This window comes from Candoia aspera, chromosome 3, assembly GCF_035149785.1.
Source record: "Candoia aspera isolate rCanAsp1 chromosome 3, rCanAsp1.hap2, whole genome shotgun sequence".
Taxonomy (NCBI): domain Eukaryota; kingdom Metazoa; phylum Chordata; class Lepidosauria; order Squamata; family Boidae; genus Candoia; species Candoia aspera.
In genome coordinates this window covers 55540411-55565746 of record NC_086155.1, presented here as the reverse complement: position 1 = coordinate 55565746, position 25336 = coordinate 55540411, and the positions used below count along the sequence as shown (strand labels likewise).

Below are 25336 nucleotides of genomic sequence, written 5' to 3'. Positions count from 1 at the left end.
ATAGCTTTGGCAACATCTTCAGGTGTAATATGCAGGACTGGGCTAGAATTAGCCAAGCCATCAGGAATTGGCGGGTGTGGACTTCCAGTGGGGACACGGCGGACTGAGCAGCTGTGACCGTGGACTCTGCAGGTGGAACTGACAACACAATTTTTTTTCAGGCTCAGGCAGGTTTTCCTGAAGCCCAGGAGTGTTCTCCGGATAAAGGAAAACACCTGGAATCATGCCATCTGCCCTCCGAACGGCTCCTTCCAGCCAGAAGATTGCAAACAGTGTTCTGCGTTCGACTGGTAAGAGATAGCTGGGAGGCTGGGACGTCACCATTTTCCAAGCCACGCTGTAGCCTTCAAGGGACACTAAGACCAGCCACCCCATTTCTAAATCACCAAATTTATATATTTTTTAAGTATGCATACCCCAAGAGAGGCTTTCTACAACAAGGAAAAGTGGGTTCTCTTGGTGCTTATCGCTATTTTTGGGATTACTTTTTTTAAAAATTCTTTTTTAAGTTTTGGATTTCATTTCCCTTGCAAATATAAAGTAGGATTGAGAATAAATGTCTTCCTGTTATTATTTTGGTATTAAATTTGAAGTTATTAGCACTTTCCTACATGTTGAATCAACTGATTTAAACCTTTAGCTTTCTTTTTCTACTTTCCCTCGGGAACTGCTTATCTCACTTTCACTTTGTGTAAACATACTTTGGAACTTTTTCATATCTTCGACTTTCCCCGGTTAAGCTCTTAGGAGGCACCATAATCTACTGCATGAGGCATGGAGGATTTTAAACAGATTTTTTCTGACTTCCATCAAGATTTCAAACAGATCTTTTCTGATTCCTACCAAGTTTTTATAAAAGACATTCAGGACATTGTGGAAAGTATGAGCTCTAAAATGTGTCATCTGGTGAGATGTAGTGGATGAAACTGAGGAATTCAACAGTGATAGAAATGTTTTTTCTAAGAGTGAGATTGGAATTTCTGTTGAGATGCTGGATGAAGATTGGACAGTGGAGTTGGAGAAATTTAACAGAGAGAGGGATCTGCAAGCAACAAGTAAAATTGACTTTTTGGTGAAATGTTATGAAAAAGAAGGGGTCATTATGTATAGGTTTTCTGAAGAGAAGTTGGAATTTTTGAGGGGGAAGTTGGGCTGTTTGATTTTTTCAAGAGAAAAGCTCTGTGCACATTGTGGGGTATTTAAATGCTTTGGTTTATTTTGAAGTGGGAAAAGGGGTAAAAATGTTTATCTAGATTGCTTTTAGGGTTTGGCTGATGTTATTTGTTTTTAAGGATATGGATTAAGATTATTAGGGTATTAAAGATGTTTATTTGGATGGTTTTAAGAATTTGATTTAAGGTCATTGTTTCGAATTTCTTTTCTTTTTTGGGTTTATTAAGATTATTAAAACTGTTGTATTATTTAGTATAATGGCAGACAATTTATGTGCTTTCTAGTCTGTTATTATAGTAGACAGAAATGTATAGAATAGGAATAGGAAGGGAATTATTAAGTAAGTGTTATTTTGAGGGGGAAGTTATTTAGGAGGTTTATATGATTTTATTTATTTAATATAAAGGGAGGGAGTAACCACTTAGTGATTTTTATAATGTGCTAAAGGGGAGTGATTTGGGTTTAATATAGAGTAAGAGATTGATTATGGAAAATTTTTGTATATCCTTGCTGTTAAAAGTCAAAAGTCACATCTTTATGTAATGTAAAAAAAATTTCTTTTGGGTTTTCACACCTTTTTAGTTTTTCTTTTTGTAGTTTTTCTTTTTTTGTAGCTTTTATCTTTCTCTTTAAACTTAATAAAATTCATAATAATAAAAAAAAAGGAATTGGCAGGTATGGAAATTTGACATTAGAGATTTTGTCCAAGTCCTGCTGCCAGCGTTTCAGGATTTTGAGCTTATCCTGCAGTTGCCGGCCATTTTTATCCTTAACACACATTTATTTGAAGTATGAATGCAACATTAAAATGTCCACCTTTTTAATCTGGTCTTTTGGATACATCAGGTTAGAACTAGTACCAGATATTTGCACTCTCTCCTTTTGTAAAGGAGATAACCTTGGGGAAGGTGTGAAAGAACAGTTAAGAAGGGACTTGCAGAAAAGATTATACAGTCTAGAGACTGCAACAAGTATTAAGAGAAAAAGTATCTAGTTCTAGTTGCTTTGCCAAATAACCTGTCCACAGTAGTCCCTCTTCAAATAACCACATGAGCATTTTATCCCATAACAGTGACACCAGCTTTACCATGACAAGACGTAATAGGTGCTCTAACCCTCCTCCTAATTCTATTCTTGTCTCAAAATTCTGTTCTTTCCACAACTTGTCTTTTGGGTGATGACAGCTTCTGTGCATTGACAGTATAAGTCTGAAGCAGACTATGCCTGTGAGTATGGCTGGAGCAGCCACATCTCTTTTGGAGGCCACAGAGAAGCAAGACACACTTGTAAAGGGAGGAAAAGAAATAGAGAAGTAAAACAATTTCCCCACTCAGCATGATCTAAGCCAGCAAAATATTGTTTTCTAGGAGAATTATGCTGTAAGCAATCCTGGGAAAATAGAATTTGTAGGCAGAAAACTTTGCTGTTACTTTTTTCCCCCCAGTAATCAGCCTTTTTCCCACTGCATGACAATGCTGCGGAGATGTGAATAAAATGTTAATGTATTAACTGTTAATTTGCAGATGCAGAGGTATGCATATAATAAATGGACATGAGTAAAAGAGTAGCAATTGGAGCCAGGACTGCTATACATTGCTACTTCTGCCTGGACTTAGAATGTTGTATATTAGCTCTAATGGTCATGTTATCACCAAACAAACCTGGAGTTCCAAAATTCATGAAAAGTTCTTCATAATGGCACTCCAGCTGCAGAACACCCATCCCCCAGTAGGTAGATGGGTGCCAATGCTAGATTTTCACTGTTGCAAAAAGGCAACCTTTTAATGACAGATATACTATTACTGTATATATTTACTACATGCAATTCTGTACTGCCCAGCTTCCAAGACCCCAGGCAGGTTACAAGAACACCTAAAAAATAATTCAACTGCAATGCAGCCAAATGTCAGTAGTCACAATAAGCAAAACCAAACTCTTTTGGTAAAAACAAAATCCACATAAAATACTGTGTTAACACATATCAGAAAGTATATATATAGCCTTGGAAGTAGCTATACAGCAGCTTTTTTTAATATATTGACTGATAATTGCATGTCATAAACATGTGTATCGCGATGATCCCGCAATCATTTCACAATAAAGGGACACAAGAAAATTTATAAATAGTTAATTTTTCCACCACCCAGAGTCATTTTCGAGATGGGCGGTGGAAAAATATGATAAATTAAATAAATAAATAAAATTGCAAGAATGTTAAAAGTTCAGCAAGCAGTAGCTGGCAAGCTGCTTATGTTATTATTTTTTCAAGGTAGTGTTTTAACACTGGTGAAATCATCCACATCCTTAAAACTTGTAGTTGGTCAACTGACCAACTTAACATTTTCATTTCTCTTTTAAAATATTCTACATGTTTGTAAATAGGAATGATTATGCTAGCAAAGAAGGAAACAAAACAACGTTTTGCATCTTCAAAATACTTGTACTGAGCTACTATCAATCTGGGAACACTGAGCTACAATCAATCTGGGAACACCTAGTTTGCGAAGATTATTTTATCACTGTGTTTCAGAATCTGCAGCTCTGTTATGGCAATGGGTTCAAAAAAATCTGCACCAGCATCCTTTGTTTCAAAGGGCAAATTAGAAAGCTACTTGTTTAGTGTCTTCAACAGTCTTTTTTAATAAAACTGTATTTGCTTGACTTAGAATAACTCCTCCCTCCAAACATAAAATAAAAATTTAGCAAGGTTTTTTAACAGATGGAGATCTAGGTAACACTCCATAATCTAGTAACTCCGTCTGTATTTTATTTATAGATCATCCTAATGTTGAATCTGTTTTTATTTTTATTCAAATAGGCAGCACAAGATATAAGATTCAAATTTTCAGTCATGACAAGACCTCCCAAGAATAACAGAAATTGGCAGTAATTCAGAACTCGGCTGTTTTGCCAAACACAGCATGGCTACAATTCATTTCTGTCTGCTCAAATACTATATTCATCTACTTTAGGTATACAACACAAGAAAACTAGGGAACTAAGTATCATGTCACATACAGCTATTGACACTACTGTATATTCACTGATATCTCAGATGAGTTGACAAGTTGTACTAAACTATAATATGGCCTGTTTGCTTTTGCCCAAGTGAGTAGTGTGTACCCAACTACTGACATTTATAAACCATGGTCTTTGGCTTATCACAGTACAAGTTAATCCAGTGAATATATATATGAATGTTATCAATGATCTAACTGCATTTGTTAATATTTAAAGCAAAATGTGAGTTCTACTGTAACTTCCTTACTTGCATCAAATGACATTAATACGCACCTCCAAAGTCTGAGCAAGTCACGCATAACCGTACACAAACTAAGATATAGATACATTGTCACTCAACATCTCTGATGTTTAGTTGAAATAGGAATGCTGAATTACATGCTTCTACTTGCAAACTTTCTGCTGATAATGTATTTGAAAAAAAAATTGAACCCAACGTAGAGCTAGACATGTTTTTAAAAAGTAAGGGGAACAGGTAGCTAAAGAATAATACTTCGTTTTGAAGGGCTCCTTGGTATTCTAATCTCATGAGTAGGAATGAAAGGATGTAGCCCTTTGCTACTGCCTAGCAATGGAAAAATCTGGGGTTGGAATTGGACTGGAGAGGACCCTGAGAATGCTAAAACTGATCCAGTATATTGGAAGAAGCAAAAAGACTGCACAACTGAACAGACAAAAGAAAAAAAGCAGTAATTCTATGTTGGGGTGCCTGTGATACATTTCTGGTTAGCAGAAAAAAAATAGGTTAAAAACTGATGCAAAAAACTAGATTCCAAGATGCAGATGTATGCTTTGGGCCTTCTTTGTTTGGTTTTCACGTTCTTGAGCAAATTTCTTGTTTTATAGTACCGCTATTCTGCCGTACTTTACTAGCAAAAGGATATAATATTACTAATTGACCCACTATAGACATTTAATGACAGGACTCACGTACTTTCTTAACATTCCAGATGTGCCTTCCAATTCAAAAAAATTGGAGAGTTGACCTGATTTGAAAGGTATGCAGATCTGTATCATAGCAGAAATCATAAGTCACAAAATTGTAGACTTGGAAGGTGCTATATCTAGGTCATTGAGTCTAACTCTCTGCTTAGTGCAGGAATCAAAATTACAACATCTCAGACAAACAACTATTCAGCCATTGCTTGGACACACCAAACCTTTAATTTACACAGAGATGAGTTTATCCAGCTGTACAAACTGATTTAATAAAATGTGTATGAAACAGAGAATTATAAGCAAATCAATGAACACAACAGATGTGACTTCATAAGTATTCATAACAACTGAAGTCAAGCAATAAAAACATCAAAAATGGGTTATTAAAAATAAAAGGAGAGCACATCCATACTCCCTTACTCTTGACAAAAACATTCCAGAATGATAAACAGTCATTGGGATGGTGGAAAGAAGCTTCAACACAGAGCTGAAAGTGACTTTGAAGCATCAGTGCTAGCAAACTGCTCCATTTGATCCGTATTAATTCTGCACAATTTCTTTATAAAAATAAAACCCCAAGAATTTCTGATATCCACCTGTCCAATGTTGCTGAGGCTTCCAAAAACGTATTTCTAAATAAATGATATCCAAGGAAGGCCTTGCACTGAGTTTTAATTGAACCAGATGTTTTAACTGATTCCTAACAAGCATTTATTTTATGATTTTATGCTTAGAGACCCTGAAAAAAATCAACCCGTGCTTTACTGCACTTTTTTTACTCTTTTCTCTTTTAATGTCCCATTTGCATCTAGTAATTACTTCCTTTTAAATGCTTTAATTTCTCAAAACATTTTGTTCACATCAAGCACACCAAAAGACACGTTTAAACCTGAGGTTGTGAGAGACAACTTCAGCAGTTAAAAGGCTGTGCATTCACAGAATGTAGCCCAAATCCACTTAAAAATGCCAAATTGAACTAAAACAGTATCAATAAAAATGTATCAGCTGATACAGACCTAGTGTTTTAATAATAATGGAAGAAATATCTGTAGAGAAATTCACATGAAACATGTGTTAGAACAAACCCATGACTTTTACAGAAATTAAAAAGTAAGGCAGAATACTGGTACTATAAAACAAGAAATTTGTTCAAGAACATGAAAACCAAAATGATCTGCTAACAAAGATACCAAGATTTCTACTTTCTATCCACTGATCCTTAATGCAAAATCATATCCTATGATAAATTTACTGGTCTTCAAGAAGTCACAGGACTGCGTGGGTTCTGCATTCTGGTACAACACACTTTTTCATGGATTTAAGCCATGTGGATGGACCTTCAAAACAGAAGAGAAATAGGTGTAGATATATTTCCAAAGGCATCAGCAAGATTTGAGTCAGCCAAGTCATCAAACAGATTAGGTTGTAAAATTCTAATCCGCCGAAAGCTTCTGAAAGAGATTCAGAGCTTCCCCTGTAACTTGGATATTCCACATTTTCCAAATTCAACTCTAGTGGCTAGCTAGGGGACAAAACTGATTCTCCATCATTAGATTTCATTTGGAGAATTGTTATCAGTATCAGTTGCTTTATCCACCTGTTCTGTCAGCTTGAACTCACATTTAGATAGCAAAACAAAAACAAATATTTGAGGCAAATTTAAGAACACTAGTAGCACTTTGACAAATCTGGATTGTTATTCCAATTGTTCATCAAGGCAATTTAAGCAGTTCACCAGGGAAAAGTCCATTCAAGAAGGTGGAGAAGCCTAGGAAAGGATTTGGCTCTTAAGAGGTATCTCAGTCCTTCCTTCCTTCCTTTCCTTAGGTTAGGAATAGCTAACTAAGACAAATAATTATTTTTTAAAAATCAGAAAATGCCTTCCCTTCATTTCTTTCTGTAAACACAAAAAAGAAAAGAAAAAAAAAGAAAAAAAGAAAACCCTGCACAGCCATCATTAAGAAAAACATCTGGTATATTGCTCTGATTTTCAACAATAGACATTGGACAGAAATGAAATACTGCTGCCCACCCCCACCGCCCAACGTTAATACTTGAGCATTCATATGCACACATAACCTGTCATTTATTTCCGTCATCAACAACTGCCTGAGTCTGATAGAATTAAACACTCAAGTCAGGCAGATTGTGTTAGAAGCAGTAATTACATTATTACTAGAATATACAATTAATGAATGAAAAAAGTAGAATGACACTATGCAGTAATATTTTGTGCACTTTCAAAAATATCACCGGACTGAAAACCTACAGAATAATAGAAATAGTAATGAAAACACTTCCACTGCACTACGACAGTGCTGAATTTAAAACTTCAGCCACAGGCAAAATATATAAATGATTAGCATTATGGTGTTTATTTTAATTACACTCTGCAATTAGATCCAACAGGCTGTCAAATCATTTAGGATACTAAGAAAACCATTAATTTTAAAATACTGAGCTCTCCTTAGAAAACACATCCCTTGTTTGCTACATACGTATTACGAAACTCAACTTCTAGCCAATAAAACAACTGCCCAACCACAAATTGTTTCTTATTCTAATGCTATCTAACCATAATGCATGAGCTTTTAGTGGTACATGATTATAATGAGAGAAAGTTCATGGTAATGTAGTTTAACACTGCCCTGCTGTAACCTAGAAATACATAGCAACCTTCAAAGTAGAATTTACAGAGTGTTCAGTTAGGATTCATATGCATCTCACAACCACAAGATAATTTTTTTACATTACATTGTATAATGGATACCACAATAGGGCTGCAAGTCCTGTACTATCTGAGTAAAATGGAAGACTTAGAACATACAGTAGAAGCCTACACTGAATGAAACTTCTTACTACCCCACTTTTCACCCTCAGAAAACTGGGTTTCCACACTGGTATGGGAAAGAGCCACAACACGTCTCCGAGCAGCCAAAGAAGGAGCTATGCTATTCTAGCTCCCAGGGAAATTATGAACCTGGTCTAATACAGTGCAGCAACCAAACTTTTTTTGTAATGCAGGCAACTTCTCTTCCAATAGACATTTCCCTGCTATACTGGTTGGTTAGTTAAAAAAAATCTACACGCTCTGCTAACTCCAGCAATCTTTCTTCACTTTAATTCTATCTCCCATTCCTCCTCCATACACCCAACTCAAAGTGAAAGGAATCGTTTTCTATCTTATTCTTGACTCACAAAAAATATTTCTGGGGGAGGGGAATATAACGAAAAGGTAAGCAAAGGAGCAGAATGATTAAGGAGGTGGACTGCGACTGGACTAACCTAAATTAAGTTCAGCTCTCACACAACTATAGAGCTCATTAAGCCAGGCTGATTCCCTCAGTACAACCTAACTCACAGGGCTGTTGTTGTGGGGAGACTGCCCATCAGTGTATACTGCTTTGCATTTTCAGAGGGAAGTTGTAATGTAACTGCAATAAATAAAATCCAAAAACAAGAGTAGGTCTAATTCATTTTATCTTCTATGACCAACCACTTTCTGGAACCTGAATTTTTCATGATTCATTATAATTCCTGCAAGCTAATTTTGCTTCTAGGCAAGGCTATTACACACCAAAATATGTTAACAGCAGAAGGTGATCATTCATACAATTATGAATACTAAGCATCCTCAAAGAATGTCACTGTACTGCATGGACCTCTTAGCTGGTGGGATGTGAGCAAAAGTATGTTGGCTTGCAAGGAACACCCTACCTTTAAACTCATTTCCTCCTCTTTCCCTAGAATATGACAAAAATGTAATTCTACTTTGTTTCAAATTAGACAAGAATATGTGGTTTGCAAGGGTGTCTGTAAGAGGACTCAAAAGCATCAAAATGCAGGAGTAACTGGGCAATCAAAGACCTGCTCCTTTTTTCACATGTGCCACACACATATAAAAAGAAACAGGGGCTTCTATCACTCAAGTCATATCCACCATTTTAATTTGACACCACCACCCCATGGATGCCCCTGGTTCTTTGATAGGATACTGTAAGTTATTACAAAGAGATGGTAAATTACACAGCTGTCTATTGGGTACAACACAAATACCACATTACCACAGAATTGTACAGTAGCCTGAAATTAGACTGCAAAGACTAGAACTATAAATCATTCCCCCAAATTCCAACCCAGAAAAATATTTAAGCAGACTATCCATAATAAATGACATTGAAAAATGTTTAAGAGGATCTGGAAAACTCTCCATGGCCTTCCAGTTTATGTTATCAAGGTAGCCAAAGCACTTCCATTGGCAAAACCAGGCCTGAAGCCCATCTGAAACAGATCCAGATAATTTCATGGAGATCATATAACTGAACAACAACACCCCTCTTGAGCCTAAGGAGGAAATATAATAGCAGACAAATATTAAAGACATGCAAGTACCAAAAACTGTTTTTCAGGATTATCATATATACTTGCAGCTGTGTGCAAAGATTCTCTGCACACTCCAAAGGAAGTGTGACATATATAGTATGAATTAGAAGGGTAAACATTTAAGAAATTTGAGAAATACTGCCCTAAGGGTTTATATAAGCAGAAGACTGAAGTAATCATTTATTAATTTTATAAGCTATTGCTTTAACTGTATTCACGGTATTCCATCTAACCAAGAGAATTGTTAGTACCTCTGGAGAAACATACTAAAGTAATTCTTTAGTTCTGGCAATTTACACATTGTGCCAGAAAAACTATAGAGCAAATCCTCTCCTGAATATTGAGGAAGGAAAAAGGTGAAAGGTCCCCTGTGCAAGCACCGAGTCATGCCTGACCGTTTGGGGGGACACCGCTTTCACGACATTTTCTTGGCAGACTATAGCCGGGTGGTTTGCCATTGCCCTCCCCAGTCATCACCTTCCCCAGAAAGCTGGGTACTCATTTTACTCAGAAGGACGGAAGGCCAAGTGGGCCTGAGCCAGCTACCCGAGAATCCAGCTTCCACTGAGATAGAACTTGGGTCATGGGGAGAGTTTTGGTTGCAATACTGCCGCCTACCACCCTGCGCCACATGAGGCCCTTAAGTCAGAAAAAGGCAGCCAATTATTGGCCTTCTTTCCCAAGTTTCTGTATAATACACACACACACACAGACACACAGAGGATCTTGTGATCTGGGAAGGGAAGCCAATTAAAAAAGAAATGTGAAATGTGACAAAGGTATTGAAAGCTACATAGCTATACCATGAAGAAAGTTAGATATTACAGTAGTCACATTTCCCTGAAAGTCCTTTTGACTAAAAACAAAACAGTTAAAGTTAGTAAACATGGCTAAATTGGATGGTTGGTATGATTTCCCCTGCCTTTATGGAAGCAGTAATAGGATCTTGTAAAGCCACAAATAAAAACGCCATACTAAATTATAAAATCAGGTCTTAGGTCTCTAGGCAACCATACTCTTTCAGAAATGTATGACTTTCATTTTATCAAAAAGTGATAAACAGAACAAAGAGCTTTTCCAGTTGCTGAAATTCTTGTTTCTATTGGCTTAATTCTCCTTTATACCTAGCACTACAAAACTGAAAACTCCCTAGAACAATATCTGAACAAAAAACCAATTCAGCAACTAAATAATCCATAAGAAAAAAAATGATTAAAGATGATTCATGTGATTGAGGTTAACCACCCACGTAAAAATAAGAACAGCTGCTTTAAAAAGAATGGTTTTAATAACAGTTATTTATAAATTATAATCACTAACAAAATATAAAGAGGAAAAGCATAAAATGGGGGAAAGAATGCTTTATACAGTAATAGAACAAATTTATTTAAAAAAGGTTTTATTTTCATGTAGAATAACCCACGAAAGTATAAAGACACAAGTTAAAATATTTTAAAAGTTGCCACAATTAGGCACCTGACAATCCAACTATCTGAACTTACTTGTCTGTATGATTGCAGTACTAGGGCTATACATATCTATTGATGATACTGTTTGAATCACTTGGTCACAAAAAAATGTTCAGTATTTCATGTAATTTGGGTTTTTTGTTTTTGGCAGATCAACTCAGTTTTGTAAAGTAGTGTAGTTATTAAAGTAAAAGAATGATTATATGACATGTGTATATGCTGTAAGAAGCAGTTTTTAACGTTTATATTGGTCCAAAAGATGATTGAAGTACTCATACTGTTTTATTTCTGTACTGCAGTAGAGGACAACATTTAGAAAACAGTGCTTGGAGATGGTTCTTCTGTCTTATAGCATTAATGCTGAGGTATTCAATAGGACTTTTTTTTCCCCTCTCCATACAGTTTAATCTCTATATGAACTGCTGCGTGGGATTTCACAAGGAAAAGAAGTTACAATGAGCCAGAGGGAGGCCAACAAACTAGAGTTCAATCTGATAAACTAAATTGGTAGGTGGGACTTATCTGCCCTTCACTGTGGTGTTTAACCTGCTCTAAAGCTCTGCTTCCCAAAAAGATTTACTGTACCTTCTGTGGATATACCAGAACAGATATTTAAAAAGCTTCCAAGATACGTTTTTTGAAGCAGAGTTGCCACTTTTTTTGAGAGAGATCCTGACTTCATTTATACTCTGGTAATAACAATGACCTATTGGAATAATAGCACTGCATTATACCTTGTCTGTTTCTGAAAACTTTTCATAAATTCCACTTAAGCACTTAAGTCAGAAAACAGCACAAGTTTACTGACTACCTTAATGTAAAAACGGTTTTAAGACATCTGCACTGGCTTTTGGTATGCTTCTGGAATTCAATTCAAACTGCTAGAATTGGCCTGCTATCTCAATGACCTAGTTCCAGATATCTCAAGGACCTCCTCCTCCAATACAAGTCGGCCTGTGCCTTGGAGGTCGTTCTCAAGGTTCACCAGCAGCAGTTTGCACTGATGCCCTTTCTTTGGGAGAGAGACAGACATTCCTTCAATCCCAGATACCTTCTATTTTTTCCAGTCCTTTTAAACCAGTAACTACAGTTCTTTTATCTGATTATCCTGTTGCAGGGTTTTACAGAATGTTTATAATCAAGTTTGGTTTTAATTTAACTGCAGTTTTCAAAGTTGTATTGAGAGCTATTGTGATAGTTTTTTAAACTGAAAAGCAGGATGTTATTACCTTCAGAAATAAATAATCTACAAGGTCTGGTCTATACTTAACTGGGAAATGCTTCAGGAACTCTACATAGTGCTCCAATACAAAATGCTCATTTAAGTTCACTATCAAAGCATCAAATCAAGACTGCGAGGTATATGGAATAGAGTAGTTGAATAGCTCCCAGGATTAGTTCAGGTTTTTGCATTTTTTAATTTAATTTTATGTGGATATATGGGACTGAATGGTAATTGGGTTGATTTTTTATGTTTATTTTTTGAGGTAATGATTTAAAGTCTGCATCTGTGTTAACACCCACCAAAAGTCTTTAAATAGCCGGGCCATAAAATCAAGCAAATGTCATTATCCCCATTATTAGTCTCACAATAATTCTTTTGACTGTTAAACTTGTTCCAACATAAACAAAACAAAAGACAGCAAAGGATGTAGATTACTGGAAAAAAATGACAGCTAATGGCTCAGGGATAATTTGGCCCAATGGAACGAAAGTCTTTGGAAAGGGAACAGATGGCCTACTGCTATCAAGAAAAGCAGCCTTTTCTCAGTCTATTGACTTGTTACACTACACTTCTTGTCTCACAGAAGATACTTCTGCCTTTTTAAGAAACATGCTTACTGTATGTTTTTTGTCTATGTGCTGTGAGAAGTCTTCCTGGTTTCCAATATGAAGGAAGAAATGAATTCTAACCCTGGTCAGATGAATCAACAGGCTGGTAAGGCTTTGGATGACAGCTTTCTTTAAAATCTTCATTATTTAATCATTGCTCATTAATCTACATTAGGTTATTTTTTTAACAATAGCTTTTCACCTGGTGGCAGAAATATTCGACTACTTGTAAGAGATTAATTCTACTCTTCACTCCTCTCCAAGAGCACAGAATCAAGAAATATGCTGTGCCATAAAGCAGGGCAGAAGTGTTTTTAGATTAGGGTACAATATAATAGTTGGGTACTGAGGCCACAGCACCTCAAGCACCTATGTGTGTACATACAAGTGCTTGAGTTTTTAATTTTACTCATCATCATACACCCCACCAACCCAATATGGGGAAGCCACTGGGAAAACAGCAGTACAGACTCAATTCCAGGGCATAGAGTATTTCAGGGATGTGTAGATAGCAATTTAAGGGGATAGAGGTAACAGTATAGGTATCTGCAACAGGCCATATGTGATGACCATATGTGAGGGCCCTGACTTGTTCATACATGCCAAGAAAATCTCCTATTTGTAGACTATTCTGATTTCTGAAGAGTAATGTTTGCATTGTTTGGAATTTGGGGAGAAAGGAACTTCCCACTCATTATGCCTTCCCTCATTAAACAAGAGGAAACACACAGGGAAAATGGGTGTGAGAAAGAATGTATTCTTTATTATACCAGAAGTCCCGGTGCATTTCAAGGGAATATCTGTTTGACAAAGAGCTATTCCCTCAAAACATGTTGCCATTTCTGGTATAATGAAGAATACATTCTTTCTTACATTTTTTTTTCTTATTTGGCCTCTCATTAAACAAATAAAATGGAAAAAGAACTAAGACCAAAACCTCTTCCTAGGTCCAACTGCATAAACAGAGGGTACTAAGTAGAAGTATTATTTGTGCATGGCTGTCTAGATGGAGAACACACAACTACAGTGAAGAAAGAATGTGGAAGTGTCTTAATACTTAGGCCTTTTTACCTGAATGCAATGCTCACATGCTCGTATTATTGTTAACCAACCAGCTATAGTATGAGAAAGGCAACAGAGAACTGGATAATGCTATATAAACTTCCTCATCCTTCTCTGTAGTTTAATTATGTGCCATCAAGTTTTTTTGACTCCCAGCGATCACATATTTTCTCCATGATCTGTAGTTTAGAATGGGGTTAATCTTTCTTCGTGGCTACCCTACTTTTTTTCCTTTAACTGTACTACTTCCTTTAAAGTTGCCTTACTATTGCATCTGCTTGCTTATGCAGATAAATGTCCCACTTGCTCTTAGACCCCTTTTCAGACTTATGAACACTGATGTCTATAGAAATCTCTATTATTGTTCCTTTTTTTCTTGTCTCAAAGCTAAAGGAAAACCAAAAGGAGAGACTGTTTGAAAAGAATAAGGTAACAGCCACTGTAAGATGCTACTGCAATGGATATATGATCTGATGGTGCAACAGCAGCAACATAAAAATATTATAGCTTACCTGAACTGCAGCTGAAGGAGAGCCTCCTAAATAATATTGCTTCAAGGGAAAGACCAGAGAAATGCAAATTCTCTTTGTTAACAACAAGGAAAATTACTGAATAAACAGGCTCTGTCTACTGCAGTATTCTGGGAAGCCCCACACGCAGCCAAAGAGGAACCCTTTGAGGCATGGTCCATTTTTCATTTCACTACAGAACATGGGATGGTGATGATGGAAAATAATCTAGCTCATGAGCCAAAATAAAATTTATGGCTTTAGCTGCATTGATGCAGGCTCAATTTCCCACTGAACAATTGCAATTATATATATATAAAAAAAACCCTCTGTGGGATTGAATTACACCAGTGTTATTTGATCATGCGTATGAGATCTAAAAATGCCTATACTGAACAAGATTTTTTTAAAAATAATCCTATAATGTGCAAAGCCCCACAAGCAATTTCAAAAAAAAACATTCACTACTGCCATTCCACTGGATTCAATATTACCATTTTTATTTTACAAGCATTGCGTTCTATATAATTTTCCCTCAAGCTCCAATCTCTTCCAGTGTTAAACTCATATGAAACACAAACGCACTGCATATATTTATTTTTCAAACTTTATCACCGCCGATCTCCCCCCAAAAGGGGGACTCTTTGAAGGATATATTACCTCATCAATACTTTCAAGCATTGTCCAACAAATGTGTTGAGACAAGGATTCCAGAATTTTCAGCCAATATGGCCAAAGATTGCAACATATCTGGGGGACATCAGACTGGGAAAGGCTGTGAGAAATAACACTAAGAAATAACTGTTCCATGAGACCAATTAGGCAGGCATACCATATTTGGCCTGCAAGAATCCAAGCAACTACTAGATAGCAGCAAAGAAACAGCCTTTGCTGTCACCTAGTTGTTCTCTGAATGTTCCAGCCCAGATAAGGGCTCCTGAATTAGTACATTCACAACAAAATCTTTGAATAAGACTTCTTAATCCACACACAGCCAACTACTGATGGTTCTGAAATCACAATTAATAGTGACACTCTTGAAGGAAATTCACAATTTCAGCATTTCGGGGGTGGGGGACCTACTATGGAAATTCTTTAAAAAAGCCTTACTAGCCCTGACTGTGTTCAGTGTCTCCAAAATGCTGACTGGAATCTGAAGTAGGAGGAACCAGGCAGTATTATCCCAGAAGTTGCCAGGAGTGCTTGGTTGGAATGCTGAAAATGCATACTAAATATTGCTACATTTTCCTGCTGGTTCCACATGTAAGATATAATAATATAATTCAGATATTTAAATCAATAAAATTTAGTTATGCAACCATCCTCTTCTGTAAACTGCAATTATTTCTCTTTTCCCCTCCGGGATGAAGTCAGTGATTCAAGTAATATAACAGGAGGCTCTTGTCCAAAAGAGCCTTTAGAATATTCTAAGTAGCAATACCCAGGACATCTTAGCTAATTTTTAAACAATTTCACAAATGCTTTGTTAGCGCTAATCAGAAAAGTAAAGCATCAACAACCAATGGAGGCATTTTTGTTTTAAAACGTGCTACAAAGAAACATACATTGTTTTGGGGACAAGCCAGAGATAACCCATGTATCAATGCAAACTTACATTTATTTAACATTAAAGCATTTGCACAGGGAATAATCCAAGGGCAACCCCTGGTATTCCATTTCTCTCTTCATTCCATTTCTTCCCTATCCACTCCTTCAAACCATCTAATCTGGTGTTTCTTAAAGTGCAGTCCTAGCACCCCTGGGGTCCTCCAAGACCTTTTCAGGGGTCTGCAAAATCAAAATTATTTGCCAGCCTATGTTGAAAAACAATACAATAATAAAACCCCATCAAAGAATTGTGAGACGTGGTAGAGGCAGCAAATGAGTCAATTTTAATTTTTAATATGGTAAACATTGATAAATATAACCCATATAAACAAAAGCTCTTTTAGGGTCCTCCATAATTTTTAAAAGCGAGAAGGAGTCCTGAGAGAAAAAGGCTTTAAGAAACACTGACCTAATCCATAAAGCCCTCACACCCTTGAAGCAGATTCTGAGGGCACACAAAAACTGTAGAGGGAAGAGAAATCATATCCTAGCCCATTCTGCTCATAAACCATGTCCCACAGCAAAGGTATTCAAGCCAAGTTACTAAATGACATTAGTCCTCTTTCTTATTCATGCCCACCATAAATGTCAGCTCACATAACCATTTTCTTTTCAGGGGATGCATTTTTGCAATTGCTTTTGTAGAGCAACATAGATGGCAGTACATTCTACAGGTCAGGTATCAATTCTGTAACTTCATTAGCACAGACCAAAATAAATTTGCTAAACCTTTTACAGGTAGGAAGAATCCAGAGATGTGCTCAACACATGGCACATTGTGAAAATTGGTTTAAAATCATTGCCAGCGACAGATATAACAAATAATTTCAGCTTATGAAATAATTTTCCAATCTTATAAGCACTATCAACCATACATACTGCAAACAATGGAGATGCTGTATCTTAGTATTATGGATGAAGACTCGCCCTACCCCGATCCACACAAACACATTTCTCTTTATTTTGATTACAAAAACAGACTAGCACTCCAAATAATACAATATAATAGCTTGGTCCCTTAACACTCTTGCAAACTTAGCAACCCCGAGGAACGATTTTAAAAGACATTGTAGTCTCCATTACTTTTTGTCTTCTGAAGATCTTTTTAAAAATCTCCCAAGTCATCTATAAGGGGAGAGAGGGAGAGAAAGAACGAACACATAAGAAACAAACTGAATCTCAGTATGACAGCAGAATCATCACACCACTAAATTTGATTCAGGATTTATGTTTGAGAATCCTTGCAGAAATATGGAAGCTTCTAAGAATTTGTGCACAAACTACTGGTAGTCCTTGACGGACAACCACAATAGGGACTGGAAAATTCATTGTTAAAGGGTACAGTCATTAAGCAAGACATCATATGACCACACCGGATTTTACAACCTTTTGCCATCGTCATTAAGTGAATCACACAATTCCCCATTGAACTGAAGCCAGCTGGGAAGGTTGCAAATGGCAATCACATAACCTCGGGATGCTGCAGCCATCATAAACACATGCCTGTTGCCAAGTGCCCGAATTTTGATCATGTGACCATGGGGATGCTGTGACAGTCATAAGTACAAGGACCAGTTGTAAGTTACTTTTTTCAGCACCTTCATAACTTTGAATGGTCGCCAAACCAATGGCCATAAGTTGAGGACTACCTGTATGCAGTATGCAATTTTAAATACATACAATTTCAAGTTAAATTGTCAAACTATTATTGCCTTTGCACAAGAAAAGGTAATGCATGTTCACCCTATATTATAATTAAACTTACAGATCTGAGAGGCTGCATCCCAGTAAGCTTTGCATTACCCAAAATCATGCACTCGTGTATCCAGCATTTTCCAGTATAATGGGAATGAAATTTATCTGTCCCAAACTGTTCTATCTGAGCATAGCACTGCTATCTCTGGCATAACATGGGCTACCTTGTATGAGAATTCAAAACACAGCATAATCAGTAAAGTGACATAAATCCTCACTAATATGTAATTCCAGACCTAAAATTAATTATAGAACTAAACCACATCATGCACATTATATATTTTAAATCAAATGCATCTCTTTATTTTTATTTTTTCTTTTCTTGGGATTATTCTTCAGCAGCTGCAGAAGGCAGCCATGTGATCCCAGGAAAAGATGCAGCTGCTTTAAGGATGCTAGTAAGTGCTAGATGAGCCCATCCATACTCTTCTTAGCGCTGTTTCCTCTCTGAATCGAAAATGCTGCACAGTCCTAATACTTATGTAAGCAGGACACTCTACCCTTCAAGATAAACAGTAACTTGATATAATAAAAACAACTATACATGTAATGCATATAATGAAATACATGACAAGCCTATATAAACATTAAATCTAAAGACCCAAGGTGATGCATCCCACAATTAATTTGGGATAACTCAAATCATACACATTGACATATCTGACACAGTTCTTAATGGAAGGTGATTGCAGCAAAGAATTCTGTATACACAGAACACCACCAGCAATGATGTGAGACACCAATTTCTGTTCATTCAGAACAGGGGCAATTTGGTACAATGACCCCATCTAACTTGGAATAGGTAGACATAAATAGGACTTTGCATCTCAAAACAAGGGCAACTCAAATCCAAGCCCATACACCCACCAAACCATCCTGGATATGACAGAAATGCACACCATTGGGCATGCATGACAAGCCCAAAACACAGTTTTTATACTGAGTTAGCATGCATTACATGTTCTTCAAGTATGATTTTTATTATATCAAATTACAGCTTATCTTGAAGGGCACAGTGTCCTGATTACAAAGATTTAGAATAAGCATTCGTTCTATTATTAATTTCAGGCCCAAGTGAAGGTTTATATTCATTTTACTAATTGTCTTGAATTTTCGTGCAAATGTGGAACTGGAAATAAACTTTAGTCTCCTCAAACTTTATGGATTAAGAACAAGCAAGAATTAATTCAAATGTACTTATACTATTTTGCAACTTACTTTGAGCACAAGGAAGACTGTAATGACGACACACTACAGGTAGCCCTCACTTAACCACAATTGGGACCGGAATTTCGGTTGCTAAGCGAAGCAGTCATTAAACAAATCTGACCCAATTTTACCACTTTTTTTTGCAATGGGTGTTAAGCAAATCATCGGGGTCATAAAATGAACCACATGGTTGTTAAGCAAACCACATAGTTCCCTATTGGTTTTGCTTGCCAGAAACTGGCTGGGAAAGTCAAAAATGGCGATCATGTGACCGCAGGACACTGTGATGGTCATAAGTGCAAGGACCACTCATAAGTCATTTTTTTCAGCCCCATCATAAGTCTGAACCATAACTAAACGGTTGGTCGTTAAGCGAGGACTACTTGTACATTTATTTCTTACTTAACACTTGAGTTTAATTGCATTTCTGAAGATAAGAACTATGCATGCAATGACAACTGGGCAAAGTAATAAGCCAAAGATTAAAGTACACCGACAGCAAAATAAAACCAGCCACTGTGAGGTAAGAACTGAGATAATAAGTTATACACAAATGATTTTTATGTGATTTTTATAATGATGTCGCCACCCCAAGACTTCTTGTAGTAAGGGGAAGTACTCATACTGGCAATGTAGTAAATATCTCCTTTGTAGAGATGGCATGTATAGTGATATTGGCATAAAGAAAAGGTTATCAGTCCCTGTCCAAGCTCCACAAAAACTAACTTAAACCATGTTCATAGTTTCTTAATCCTTTGAATAAGACTTCAGTGGGAGACATTCCTGCGGAATAGGACACTATTTGTTCGGGGTTTTTTACCATGCTGACCTTAACTCAGACTTGTATTTGGCACTCATATTTTCACCTGAAATAAGCAAAAATTGCATCCAAGAAAACAGACAACTTCTTTAAAGTTATAGACAAAGGAGACAAAGACCATTCTGGACTAAAGCCATTGTTAATTCAGACATGGCTGAGGGCTATGTTGGAGAAGCAAAGTCTTTATTTCTCTTCCAGATATAGGGAAGCAGACACAGCCCAACACATGGAATTATAGTTTCCATTTTCTTCTGTCTTCTGAAAGGGTATCAGGTAAGAGGGCAGTGGTAGAAGTAGTAGAGCAATGCAAAATATCAAAACAATAGGCATGTATTAACAATCCACCTCTACAAGAATGAGTTAACTATATTCATATTCAAAATACTGCAAGCACTAAACCAGCTGATTTCTCAACCCTAATCACTTTGTATTGAACAAGAATAAGATAGGAATAATTTCTGGTGACTTAACGGGTACATAAGAAAGGTCCATAACCTGAAGCTAACAATAACAACGCTGGGGGAAGGGGGAAAACAGTAGTGAAAGGCGCTACAAATCTGGTTATGGTCACATAGTCCTAGACTGAATGCAAGCTCAGAGGCAACCTGTTCCTTAATTCTTTTTGTGTCCATCCATCTGAGCTGATTTTCACTTAGCTACAGTAGCGGATACCGGTATTCTAGAACAAAATAGATTCTATAAACTGGTTCAATTATTACCTGACAAATGGATATTTTGATAGACAATAGACAAAATTAGGATGCATTATCAACATTCTTAGTAGTTGATACAAACCACTGGTACTTGCATTATTAAAGTTGTATGCACAAATGCTTTAAGAGTTCAAAATGAATATTCAGGTGCATTTTCAAGGTAAGAAATTATTTTATAAAAATGGTAAAAAATAGGAATGCATCTATGTGCTAAATAAACCCAAACAATATTTTAGTTACACTGCCTTGCATAATAGTGAACTGAAATCCATGACAGTGATTCTATAATCCAACTTTTATGCAGCTATGTACAGCCAGTATTGGAAGAATTTAAAAATTAACAAGTGGAACACTGAAAATATTATTCTAGTACTCTCACTCCTGATATTCAGAAGTAGTCTTGGGATTTCATATGATCTACTAGTCATTCTTCAGTTAAAAAGAAACCAAGTTGAGTGGGAACTGGCTGACAAAGTGCCTACACCATTTGCATTTTAAAAGGATTCTTTCCTTCTCATCTAAAGTACTCCTGCCAGTCCAACAGGGGGCAAAAGTTTAAATCTTGCCTACAAACATTATCAAGACCTCCTAGAACAAATAACAAAATGGAATTTAAGGTGGCAGAATACTCTATCACCTAATTTGAAGGAGAAATCTTCCACTGTTTAATTCTATATTAGACTTCGGAGAAATGCAAAAGCTGGTTTGTCCCTAACACACTAGTATGTAGAGAAACTTCGTTTAGTATTTAACACTCAGTACAAAAAGCTATACAAATGTTAAAAGAACAAAAAACTATTTCTATTATCTTTTTGTCTAAAAAGGTATTTCAAGAAGCCCACATTCCAGAAACAAAACATGCAATTGTTAAGAGCACCCAAAGCTCTCCATGATTTTTACACACCCCTTAAAGAAAATAAAGTGATAAATGCTAATAGCTAAATGTCAGAACAGAAATACTTATGAGTTAGTTTGGTGATCAACCATTTCACTTAAAACACAAAGCACAAACTCTGAAGCAAGAAGGCACCTCTCTAAAGCTGTTTGGAAGCGCAAAGCCACAAACTACTCTGACCAAAGCCCAAAAAACTCATTGTTTTTCTCAATCCTTTCCAATGCGCATATGTGCATAAATAAATAAAGCATACATGCATAAATACATAAGTATTAAGCTCGGCATCCAGGGTTGCGGATTGAAAAAAGCAGGCATTCTGAAAGCATCTGGTTTGGGGGTTATTGTTGCAGTGGTATTACTGTTTCTCTTTTCTTTTCCAGACTGTACTGTAAACCTGGGAGAAATCCAGAGATTTTGTTTCTGAACGTTTGTCTCAGGGTGGAGAAGCAGGCAAGGCAGCATTCCTGGCCGTGAGAGTCTTAAGCACCGCAGGTCAAGTCAGCAGATCTCTTCAAAACGCCATGGGGAGGGGGGGGATATACACAGAGAACGATTTTCTTAGACTTCGTTGACGATTCGTATATTATGTCTTGCAGAGGGAAAGGTCATCAGGCCATTTTCATTAATAAGGAAACCGTATTTGGTATTTCCAGGCAACAAGAACATTCGGACACTTGATGCATCTCCTTTTATTCCTTCAGGTTTTAGGGAAATCCTTATTTAAAACTACGTGAGCGCGCAATCAGGAAGAATAATCTCCTCAACCTTTAAACTGGATTTTTATCGAGTATCTGCAACCGTCTGGTTACAAACAGGAGGCGGCGGATTGTGTCTATCATAAAACATACATCTTGAGTACAAATCACGGAAAGAGGGAAGTGGAGAAAATGCAAATACCCTATCGTGCAACAGTTCCCAAATAATTACGCCAACACACACAGCACATAAAAAGCAGCCCAGAGTAGGTGCAGGTGGAAAGGAGGAGGGCGGGAAACGGCCCATAATTGGACTCCGAATTCCGGAATAAAAAGGAAGAATCGACCGGAATGCCGGCAGCAGGTGAGAGACGGGCGGGTCGCGGAACATTCCACCCCCACCCAGAACTCCACATTCCGCGAGTAATCGGATGCAAGAGACCCCCTCCCTGGCGAGGGCGAGTTCCCGCCGCTGAGGAGAAGGAAGATTCCCAAGAAGACAAGAGGGGGAAAAGGCTGCTCTCTGCCCGGGATCGGGTTAAGGCTGGGTTCTGCGGAAAGAGGTGGAATGACCAAAATAACTCTCCAGTGGAAAAGCCTACGATGTGATGGGACAAGTTGAACGTGGCAAGAGGGGCTCCGCTTTTAGCCACGGGAGAAGCCAGCCTTTCCTACTCTGCTCAACAGGCAGCGAGCAAGCGATCGGGAAGAAGGCGACACATTACTCACCACGCGCGCCCAGAGCGCCGCCACCCGCATGCTGCTTTGCTCCGACCCGCGGGCGCCGGGCTCCGCCACCGTCACCGTCTCTCTCCACCCGGGTCCACGTAGACACCGGCCGTGCGCGGAGCCCTCAGATCGGTTCGCACGCTCTACTCCGTTCGTGCACGCGCGAGAACACGCATCCCGCGCGCGACCGCCCGCCCGAGGAGTTGCCAGCGCAGCGAAGCCGCCTCAACTAGGCCCGCGCTGCGCGTGCCCGGCGCCCGCCCGCCCGCAGAGCATTACCTTGCACCCGCCTATCAACGCCTCCTACTCTCGCGCGCCGCTCCTCCCGCTTTTTTCTCCGTGGGCTGTTGCTCCGCTTGCTGTTCGTGCTCTCCCGCTCGGCGTCACATTCTGCGTGCCTCGCGCACCCCAGAAAGCCCGCTTCGTTCGTGCCCCCCTCCTCCCCGCATCCAGGCTGGGCTGTGTGCTCGCGTGCGGCTCTTACCTGCCCCTCCCCCACCCAGGCTCCGGAGCAAGACAGAATTCCCCAGGTAGCTGCCGAACGCTCACCTCTCGGAGGCGGGCCCCCGGAAGTTCTCTTCGCGCTGCAATGCTAGGCACGCGCTACTTGGGAGTAAGCCCAGTTTAAGTGAGTGGGAATGATTTCCCAGTAAACCGCCTTAGAATGCCATCGGGATCCAGGCATCTGTGAATTGAACTGAGGCACACACACCCCAGGGTACACTTTTCTCTGCCCTGCTCCTCCCCGTTTCTCGGTTCCTCCCTCAAAACCTGCTTCACCCTTTCCTAACGTCTTTCATAGAACCACCACCATTAAAATCCATATCCCCGCAGGATCTCAGCCCCTCTTATTCTCTGTTCCGTGTTTCCTAGTCCCGGACTCGGCAGCTTTCTGTTGCAATCCCCGCAGTAGTTCTTCCCCCGCTTCAGTCTTTCTGTTTTATTACGCGCGGCCTTTTGAAAACCCCTCCCTGGTCCCTTCGTTCGCCCATGGCTGCTGCAGGGAGAATATTTACACGCCAGAGACCGAGTTCTCGCAACAGCCAGACTCTGCACTCTTGTGTGTGGCTGGGAACGTGCGGACTTGGTTTCTCCACCCTCCCACCCTCGAAATGGTTCACTCCCCTCCATTGAAGCATGCCATTTTCGGCAACAATAGGTGTGAACTGCTTTGAGGCCCGAGGACTAAAGGTTAGCGCCCAGCTACCTCCTGCCAGGTTTTCTTTAACTGGGGTTCCGAGCTCCTCCTCCAAACGACAGATGGAGATGGGGCTGCGTTTTCACTGGTGCCTGAACGCTCTGGGCCCGCCTGCAGAACCTCTTCCAGCCACACAGGTAACCAGGTAGGTAAGGCAGCACTGGTTCCTGAAGAGGAGGGAGTTTCACTCCAAACATCCATGTTGTTTTGTGTTAGTTTGCTCTTAGTGCATCTTACCCTTCCCCAACATCTTGCACTACAAAAATAAATACTTTAAATATCTATCATTGTCTAAAGTTGTGCATTTTAACCAAGTCTTTACAATCCAAACTTCAGTTGCGTTATGCTTCTTGGAGCATCTCTAGCCATGGGGCCAAATGAAACTGCAGGCAATCACATAGTGCTTCCTAACTTCTTTGAAATGAGAAGCTAATACAACAAGAAAGGAGAGGTAGACAGAAACAAGGAGTAGCAATCTCTCAGTTAAGCTAAGCAGTTCTGTTTCCTTCCAAGCCTTTCATTCATCCGGTGTCAACATAACTGAGGTGGTTCCTGTGTTTGCCCAGGGCAGAAGTTAGGAGAGGAGGATGCTTTTGAAACACGCACTCAGAACAGAACAACAGTGGCAACTACTGTATGTCTCAGCACCCATTAGCAACCTTACTAACTCACTACCTGTTATAAGAGGAGAAATAGACGACTTAAAGACAGTTTTATTTCTTCAAGTCAGAAGCATAACAATTGAAATAAGGCATACAGTAAAACATAGAATTTAAAATATAAGATATAAAAGTTAAAATATATAAAAGTTAAACAGATCTTGCCCAGAAACTGGCTACATTAATTGAGTTCTGTCACGCTGTTATTAGGTCCTCAAATGTGCATTGATCAGGGCACAGAGGACAAGTGTACATATGTGTTGTCTGCATGTCTCCACAATTCACAAAGGGTGGAGGCCACCGGATAGACCCATTTGTTCGGAGTATCTCTGGATCTTGTTATGCCCGTGCGCAGTCTGTTCAGCGATTTCCATACTTCCCAACTTTCGCCAAACCCAGGTGCCAGCTCCTTTGCTGGTTCCATCCAGTGTTGGTTCTTTGTAGCTTTCCATAGATCCACTCTACTTTTAAATTCATTGAAATCTTCTGTCAACCAAAGGAAACTTTTTCTGGGTTTTAATCTCCAAGGAGCTGGTTGTAGGCCATAAAGAGAGTGTTGTTTGGATATTGATGATTTAAGCCTCTCTCTAGATGCTGCCTTCAGCGAAGGATCGTTACCTTGTCGTGGTGCTGGAGCTTGAGCACCTCAATGATGCCATGAGCTAA

General features: G+C 38.5%; 1 protein-coding gene across 3 annotated transcripts in view; it reads right to left on the bottom strand.

Moving 5' to 3' along the window:
• PTPRF (protein tyrosine phosphatase receptor type F) overlaps positions 1-23443 on the bottom strand; it is a 567382-nt gene extending 543939 nt beyond the window's left edge. Inside the window, exon 1 of one of the 3 annotated variants that reach the window (XM_063297776.1) lies at positions 23363-23443. The gene's annotated coding sequence lies outside the window, so the exon portion shown is untranslated. Of the gene's footprint in view, positions 1-22813; positions 23040-23362 lie in introns of those variants that run through there. The other 2 variants (XM_063297775.1, XM_063297777.1) reach the window with 2 other exon arrangements.
• Positions 23444-25336: the final 1893 nt, after the last annotated feature.